Raw genomic sequence first — 9677 nt, forward strand, 5'->3', positions numbered from 1 at the left:
TCTCACTTAGGACGAGCAGCATATGAGGGCAGAGTGCACTGTCATGAAACGCAGAGGGCTGCCCAGAGCTGAGGGGAGTGGCCAGGCCCATGGGGTGAGAGGTAGACACAGAGGACGCTATCTCACCCAATTGTGGGGTGGGCTGGCCGGCCTTCATCTGCCTGACCCCACCCAGGGAGGGACCGAGCAGGGTGTCCGCCTCTCCATTCTCCATCCTTCCATCTGTGACACCTGTAACCCTTGCCAGGCCTCCCCCAAAGTGAGTTCAGCTCAATCCCTGAATGTAAAAGGGCCTGAGGGGATGGGGGGCTCTACTTCAGTGCCCCCTGATTCCCAGCGACAGGACCTGGTCAATAGGACCTGATCTCAGGACGGTGGCCACAGCTGCAGAACGTAGATCTGTTTCAATAAAAGTTGGGAATGCAGACTTTCGTATGAGCCCCTATTCCAAAAGGTGGCAGTTTATTCACATTGTGGCAATGTCACCTTCAAGAGTAACATACGTGGGTAAAGTCAGGGCCAAGCCGGGCCATTTCCTCATCCAACCTCTCTGAGGCGTGTGGACAGAACCAAGTCTCAGCTCTTTGCAGGATACTTCCCAAGTCAAGTTTTTTTAAGCCTAAAGGACAGTAATCTGTCTCCATTCTTGTTCTTTGGGATTTTTTCATCGTCGGATAAAAGGATACGTACATTGGGGCAATCCTCTCGAGATACAATATTCCAGTTGCACCCATGTGATGATGACAGTGCCCCTCAGAGGGAGGGAGCCGACAGATGGGGAGCAGGGAGTTCTGAAAACCAAAGTGATGACAGAGATGCTAAGCCTTTCCTTCACGTGTCTGACACCCCTCTTCAGGCGGCCTGCAGGCCAGGTGTCTGCTGGACCTTTACCACCTGATGTCCTGGCAGGCTGCCCTGGGCCCTGCTAGGCAGTGTGCAGGGCCGCCTGGGCCCGGGGGGAGTCGCCTCACAGCCCCAGCCACTCCTGGTATAGTTCCTGCACATGGGCGCTGGTCTCCAGGGGCCACACCGGGATGGCAGCATAGATGCCTTCCATCTGCCACAGCAGTGCCCTATCTGTACGCCCGTCCTCCGCCTGGGCCTGGCCCCTGCTGCTTAGGCATCCCCGGCGCAGGCCAGGACCTCCACGAAGTGGCAGGGGAACTTGCCCCTCTACAGCTTCAGGACCACTTCTGGATGTTCCAAAAGCCGTAAGCAGCCACCAATTGATTGGAGTCTGAGGGCCAGGAGGAGACCAAGAGGCCTGCCTTCCAGCATAGCAGAACCTCTCCGCCCCTTTCAAGGGTGACCTCCTGGAAGTCTTTGTTCCTCAGGGTGCGGTAGGTGAACACTCCCATGTCCTCGTTGAACAGCTCCTTGGCCGTGTGCCTGAAGATGTGTGCCAGGTACCCGTCGGAGCTGGCAGTCTCGTGGAGCCTCACCTCCTCCTCCTTCATGTCTCCAAACAGAGTGTCCACAGTGGCGTCATTCGAGGCGAGGTCACTTTGCTCCATTATCTGGACAATTTCACCTGAGGTTAACACGCAGTCAGCACCCTGGGAACTATGTAAAGCTGTGGGAACATCTTCTCAAAGGGCCTCCAGTTTCTTGTCATAACATGGGGCCACAATGACGTGAAAAATCTTGTCTGGGGACAGGTTCTGCCATCTGGTGAAGTAATCCTTCACAGAGAGCCCATGATCTGCTGGGGAGACTTGGCCGTACAGAGGTGAGGGTGATGGGGTGACCCAGCACACGCTCTGCATATCGGTCCCAGCCGGGGCAGGCGGAGGTCAGCATGGGTAGCCAGGGCTCTTCCTCACGGTGCTGGCAGTACCGACGCACAAATTCCTCCTGACTCTCCAGGATCCTGAAGTCCGCAGCTATCTTCATGTCAAAGACAGTGCGCCCCAAGGCTTTTGAGAAAGCCGCAGAGCCTTCTGGATGCATCAGTGACACTGAGGCTGAATTTAACAGCAAAATAAGGCAGAGACTGAGGACACATGGACACTGCCAGCACCTTGTGTTCTGAGGTATCACATTTCTTATTAAGGTTCAGAACACGGAAGAAGTCCTTAGTGTTCTGTTGAGAAACTTGGACTCCTTCCTCTGGGGTCACACAACTGTCACACACCAGGCAGTCACTCAGAAATACCTTGGCATCGGCCAACTTATGGAATTCTCCCTTCTCTCCGTTCTCCTGAGCCAGACTCCGGACATTGATTGCGGCATTCTCTTGGTCATCGGCTTTTGTTTTTTACTCCATTCCTTCCATGTGCAGTGATCGCCCTTCCTCTGGAGTGGGGCGGGCGGGGGCTGGCTCGAGTGACCTGGAGGAAGCACAGGGAGAGCTGTAGGTCACCGATGGTTGCCCCTGGCACTGCTGGCGGTATCCTTTCTTCCTTGTGGAGCACCTAGGGAGGAGAAGCCACCGCAGTGCCAAATTCCAGGAGGCCGGCAGTGCTGTCAGGATCATGCCAGAGGCTGGTCTGTTGGTGCCTGGCTTATCCTCTGGAGATTAAACCTGCAGGACTACTAAGGAAGCCAGTCCCCAGTTTCACCCCGCCTCTGCCACCAATTGATTGGAGTCTGAGGGCCGGGAGGAGAAACCAAGAGGCCTGCCTTCCAGCTGCTTGCCAGTCCCCACGCCACTCCGGTTCCCTATTAACCATCCCCTGATCAATGGGAGCCTGTGAGCCGGGGGAGGGACCAAGCGGTCTGCCTTCCGCCCGCTCACCAGTCGCTGCTGCCACAGATTCATTGGAGCCTCAGGGACCCGGTTCCCCTGTTAGCCATCCCCTGATCAATGGAGCCTGAGGGCCAGCGGATGGACCGGTCATCCGTTCGGTCATTACGGACTCTGGGTTGTTTATACATTAGGACTGGTTTAAACACAAATACTTTTTCTTACTGAAAGCTCTGAAGATCTCCATGAAAAGATATATCAAAGGAATTAATAAATGCTAAGCCCTTCCTATAATCCAGATACTCTGGCAAGGCTTGTATATATTATCTAATTGAATGCTCCTAACAGCTCTCAGAGGTAGATTCAGTTATTCCACATTTTATTTTAAAAATGAAACTAATGAAGCTTTAAAGGGAACTCAAAATGAAGCCATCTGACCCTAGCTATCAGGCTATCATGTTTTACTCCCCCATAGCACATTCACTCTTAAATTAGGTTTCTCAAAGAGTGCTTTGCTTATCCTCACGTAAGAAGTAAATAAAAATAAGATTTCCCCCACCACTATCACCATCACCATTTTTAAAATAAAATAAAGCAGGACTGGATTTATGACCAAATATCTTTACTAATAGAATCCTGTACTTCTGTTACAAAGACACACAATTAATGGTTTTTTTCCAAACCAAAAGTCTAGATAATAAAAAAAAATTGTATCACCCAAGTAAAATTTCACCAAGAAGCAGTTAAATAATAGGTAAATCCAAATTTCTGTGCTTTGGGAAACTCTCAGTTATAGTGCACACACACAATTTTTTGTCCCCCAACTCACTCTTGTCTCCTAGTTTCAATCACCATAACTATATTCTTCACAGATATATATTCTCATATTTCATTTTAGACCAGTTAAGGTATCAGCAATAAAGAACAGAAGTGGCTGGGATATATCTAAAAATGGATAGCTGAGGGATACAAAAATATAACTTATATTCTATGATCAAAAGTATTCTTAAGCCCAGTTGGTGTGGCTCATTGGATTGGGCATGGTCTTGTGCACCAAGAGGTCACAGGTTCGATTCCCAGTCCAGGCACATGCCTGGGGGGTTTTGGGCTTGATCCCTAATGGGGAGCATGTAAGAGGCAGCCAATTGCTTACAGTGACATTTCTATCTCTCTCTCCCTCTCTCTCCCACCTCTCTAAAAAATCAATAAAAACATATATATATTTTAAGTATTCTCAATTGGCTTGTATACTTCACCAATAAATGTGTTTTAGTTCCAGGGTCCTGATTAACAACTGGTATGAAACTTAAGCAGGAGTTCCTATTTTTGTTAATTAAGACTATATAAACAAAAACAATTGGAAGAATTAGAAGAAGAATTGCAAAACAAAAAAAGAGGCCATAAGGAACTTGTATATAATTTTAATTCCATCTTTTCAGGGAGAACTAACCTTCACACCTTCTTTTCTTTTCCATCCTAATGCTGACTCATGCTGATTTGACTTCTTAACTCCATGGGCCTGGATGATTTGAAAATACCTTCCAACTATTTCTCTGATCCAGACTTCCTTCTACTCCAATCAGTCCTGAGCATCCAATACTAATTCATCTCCTGGATTCTAATCTCTTGTTTGCCAATCCATTCTTCTAGCTATCTATAGAATTACCTTCCCCAAATATAGAATTGATCCTGACATTGCCCAGGCTCAAAGCTTCCAATGATTCACCAATTCTATAAATCCTGGCAGCTAAATGTCACCTGTATAGGTCTCTGGCCAATTTTTTTCTCCCATCGGATACTTTCTCACTACCTCTATCCACCACATCTCCGCATTCACATGAACTCCACCTTTTAATCTACAAAACTTACAAGAAGAGAAGGGAAAGGGTCAACATTTATTGAGCATCTCTCATGCATTAGAGTCCCCACCAGCTCTCAAGGATCCCATCCTGTACCATAGGCCTGGACATAAGATGGTTGAAACAGGTTCATGCATTTTATTTTATTGTTATTAGTTTCTTAAGTCTTATATCCTGAGTTTGGCTGATACTATCATTTTAGTGTTGTTTAAACTGTTCTCTTTCTTTTGTATTTTGTATTTCCTTGACACATGATTAGATTCACATTGTGTCAAGAACTATGAAGGGTCTGAGATTTTACCCCACTTGCAAGTTAGCATCTCAGTCTGTATCAGAGACAAAGGACAGTTTTTATTCACAGAAATAACAGTACCCAGAATATCAGCATAGATCTGGTTCCCAAGTCCCAATTCCCACAAAGTGACAGAATGAAATTTTGTCACAATCCATTGATCTAGAGGTTTGATTGGATACAGTGAAATCTAGCTGCCCCATTATTTATTCTTATACCCCAAATGCTTAACAATGTGCCTGACACCAAGTTACTTCTCAATAAATAATACCTAATATTTATTGAATATTTATTATATATTCTAAGTATCATATATATTTCACCCCTTAATCCTCCCAAGAATCATTTGAGTTTAGTACTAGTGCCATTGTTCTCCCTTTACATTTAAGGTAATAAGACACAAAGAGGTAAGTAACTTGCCCAAAGTTAGGGAGTTGGCAAAGCTGGAATTTAAGCTTAGACTCCTGTGTGCATACCTTATCCCCTACACTACAGGTCTGGGGAAAATTGTAGAAAGAAAGAAATAATAAATGAATGAGTGAAAGAATGAATGAATTTCCTAGTTTTCTTGAGCAAATGATTACTTTATTGTATTAAGTAAACTTAAAAATAAGGGATATGATACCTGTTTGTCTTCCTTGGTTGTTAAACCTGGAAAAAGCTTAGTATATCCCAATTTTTTTTTTCACAAATAAGGAAGTTAATGTTAAAACACCCAGTTACACAACTAATTAGTGGCAGAGCTGGAACTAGAACACAGTCTCAACGTGCTACACACAGATGAAAATTTGGTAAATATTTTGATGCTTGTGAAGTGTTATGAAACAAATATTGCTTTCCTATTTTCTTTGAAAATAAATTATTCCAATTTAACTGAAAAACACGTGCTGGAGTTCAGAGAAAGGTGAGAATGACTGCTGCTTCAATATTTTCTTTCCTCTTCCCTTCAGAAGTGATCAGTAGGTGAAGGAAAGACCTTGGTCACCAGCTCTAGGAGATGGTTATACCAGTAGCCTCCATCGGTCAATCTCTTTGGTCTGAAAAGCAAAGACGTAAAGAGAACTCAAGGGGAGCAGCAATGAGTCACTGTTACCCCTATTAGTGCTCACAGTGGGAGCCAGATGCCTCCTGCTTCCATGTATTCAAATATAAAACATGTGTACTTCATATTTACAGCCAGTGTTCAAGAGCATCACAGGGCATAGGCCACTTTTGAAAATCGTGTTTTAAAAAAATAAAAGCCTATGTTGACTTTGTATGTTGGCTGTCTGCCATTTTTTTTTCATGTGCCCCTCCTCCATTACTTAGAATTACCTGTTGCGTGTAGAGAAGATTTTGTTTCACAAAGGAATATAACTAAAACTTTTTCTTTCACTCATTCAGTCATTGAACAAATATTGTTTCGAGCACCTAATATCTCAAATCCTGTGTGAGACAGAGGGCATCCAAGTAATGAACAAAGATATAGTACCTATCTTATCTTCATGAGGTTATAGTTAGAGAGATGACATTAATCAAATAAACTTCTGAGTATATAATTATAAATTATATTAAGTTTTATAAAAGAAAAAAGATTGAGATAGTTTAATAGAGGAAATCTAATATTGATGGAAACTTGGGGAAAGGCCCTCTGGCCTTTAATCTGATATCAACACTGATGATCTTAGCAGAACAAATATAATATTTGAGAGACTTCTATTTTCAAAATTAAACTAGGTTGTCAACAAATGGGAATCACAAAAATTATTTGGGGAAGAGCAGCTAGACATTGGGTTTGTTCTGAGGTGACCAGTCACCCTATATCCACTGTGCCAAGCCCTGTGCTTGTTATTCAAGAGTAGACTAAAAGGGTCAAGTCCTCTGAATTGCACAGTGGTTCGAGGTCACCTGTCCGGGCCTCATGAAGGTCTTATCAGGGTAATAGCTACCCGGGGAAGTCTACATTATATGGCAGGCCCAGACTAATCCTGGGGAAACTGGTGAAACTAATGTGAATTCCAATTCTGTATAAAATCTAGTGGTACCCGTGTAATTTCATCACATTACTTACCATAGGAAAATAATAACAAACAGTTCCCTGTGAAGTGCTGATTTGCAATACTAGGAAAGCATGTAACCTGAAATATTAAAATGCAATTATTAAATAAGTAACTTCATTCAGCCACAGATATTAATTGATGTCACTACTCCAAAGCATACAACATGATTAAATTGGCCATGGCAGGCTGACGTGGTATTTTCAAATGTCTTCACAAGGGATTTTGTGAAGACAGACCAGGCAGTTATTGTGGTGGACAATTGATAATTAGTCTATCTAGGAACCCTCCTTTTTTCTAAAAACAGAACTTGCCTTCTCTGGGGGAACTGTTTCTCCCCAGCCTTTTATTCCCCCATTCCAATAATTAGCTTCAAAGGATTGCTGCCATCTTCTTTCATGACTCGCCTCCCTGGATGCAGAAATTGTCCTTACAGTGGGCCTATGACCCAATCCAAGTCAAGTCTAGTTTACTATCATAGTCATGGTCATGGTCAAGGATTCAGGAATTGAGCAGGTCATCCAAAACAAGGCCATCTGATGGTCCTGAGATTTTTTCAGCTATTACTAAAAGAAACGTCCCTTCCTTAGGGATGTCAATACTAGCTAGGTATTATCCCAGGAGCTGTTGGCAGCAGCCATGGGTCTAGCTTCAAGGAGAAAGCTGGTCTACAAAGAGAAATGAAAATGAGACACGGAGTTCTGAAAGCATTCTGGTCTCAGTTCTAATCTCTGAATTCCCTGGAGCAGCCCTGATTCCTGTTTGCCTGAAACTGCTCTTCAATTCTATAAACCTTACACCCAACCCATATTCACTCACAAATGCACTATTTTACTTAAGTTGTAGTTGAATTTCTGCCTCTGGAAACCAATGGGTTCTGGCTGAAAATATGATCCATCACTTGTTAAGATGACTGGGATAACCCTATCTCAGTTGCTCATGTAGACATGAATAACATAGCACAACACTCCTGCCCTCACTAGCTACAAAAGAGAATTGAGAAATAGATTTCTCCCTCTCTGAATTGTTCAGACATCTTTGAGAGACTCCTATAAGAGAAAAATGCAAAGAAGACTTTAGAGCACAATAATGAGTGAAATTACTTTAGAAGCTGAATGGTGTCTCATGCAGTCTGGCAAGGTGACTTTTGATATGCATCATGAAGGATGAAGAGAAGTTTGCCAGGCCAACTGCAATCTACACACTTGTAAAACCCTAAGGGTACACCTATGAGATTTTAAGAAGACATATGTGGCACTTATTTTAACAAACAATATTCCTTCTCAGGGTAGAGAAATCTGAATTTTTTTAATTGATGAAAAAGCCTGCATTATGGTAAACACTGGCAATAGCAGCAGTTAAAGCTGGGCCCCTTAATTATTAAAAGCTATTCTGCATAAAAACAACATAATAAATTCAATCCAGTTGAAAACCCAAAATATTTGTCTCAAGACCCTATGTTTTTTTACCTTCAGTGATAAAAAAATATGTGAATAAGATCCAGTCCCCATGGGACTCACATAGAGAGTGTACAAATAGAGCCATACAAAGGAAGGGGCCATTCCATCTTCATGGGGAATCAGCTAAGATGTCTGGAGAAGAAAGAATTTAAGGTGGAACTTGGAATGTTGTTAGAATTTCCTTAATCAAGAATGGATTAGAATATAAGTTCCCCAAGTATAGCCTGGGGACTCAGTGGGGGTCCCTGAGACACTCTCAGTTAATCTATGAGGTAAAAATTATTTCATAAAAATATTAAGACATTCTGTACCCTTTTTTTCATCCTCTCATAAGGGTACATTGGAGTTTTCCACTGTACAATTAGAAAATCTGCATAATTCAGGAAATTTATATTTTTTAAATGACCATTGCTAATGTCATAAAATCATGCATAGATAAAATAACCCTTCAAATGGCAAGACATACCAATAAATTTTGAAGTAACAACATATGAAATGTTTATCAACATGGTTTCAATTCCACATAAAAGTAACGTTTATGAAATTACAATTTGTCAAGTTTTGGTATAGTACCATAGAAAATGTATTCACAACTATCTGAAAATGCTTTTAAAACAACTCTCCTTTTTCCAACTATATTTATGTGTGAGATAAGATTTTTCTCCGTATACTTCAACTAAAATGATATATCCTAGCAAATTGGGAAGTTGAATTTAACTGTCTTCTATTAAGCCTGATATTAAAGAGATTTATAAAAATGTAAAACAATTTCCATCTTCTCAATGTTTTTATGTTGGAAAATATGGTTATTTTCACAAAAATATGTTGTGTTAATACATGCAATGGGTTGAATTGTCTCTCCCCAAAATATGTTGAAGTCTTAACCCCCAGTACCTGTGATGGTGGCCTTACTTGAAAATAGAATCTTTGCAGATGATCAAGTTAAGATGAAGTGATTAGGGTGGGCCCTGATCCTATATATATATGACTTGTGCCCTTATAACGAGAAGGAATTTGGACACAGAAACAGACATACATAGTAGGAAGATGATGTCAAGACATGGGAAGAATGTCATCTGCAAATCAAGGAACACCTGAGGCTCCCAGAAGTTAGGAAAGAGGCATGAAAACAGATTCTTCCTCACAGCCCTCAGAAGAAACCAACCTTGCCTACACCATGATTTCAGACTTCTAGTCTATGGTACTGTGAAACAATAAATTTCAGCTGTTAAATCACTTATCAATAGCAGCACCAGGAAACTACTGCTACATGTAATTGGTTTATCACTTTTAATAAATTTAACAATTTTTACTTTCTCAAGCTTGTCTTCTAATGTGATAAAT

General features: G+C 42.1%; 1 pseudogene across 1 annotated transcript; it reads right to left on the minus strand.

Moving 5' to 3' along the window:
- Positions 1-830: 830 nt before the first annotated feature.
- On the minus strand, positions 831-4511 carry LOC307106552 (nuclear prelamin A recognition factor-like; annotated as a pseudogene). Its single transcript has 2 exons — positions 4445-4511; positions 831-2330 (listed from the first exon to the last, which is right to left on the minus strand). The product of its transcript is annotated as a nuclear prelamin A recognition factor-like (transcript).
- Positions 4512-9677: the final 5166 nt, after the last annotated feature.

Source organism: Cnephaeus nilssonii, assembly GCF_951640355.1.
Source record: "Cnephaeus nilssonii genome assembly, chromosome: 10".
Taxonomy (NCBI): domain Eukaryota; kingdom Metazoa; phylum Chordata; class Mammalia; order Chiroptera; family Vespertilionidae; genus Cnephaeus; species Cnephaeus nilssonii.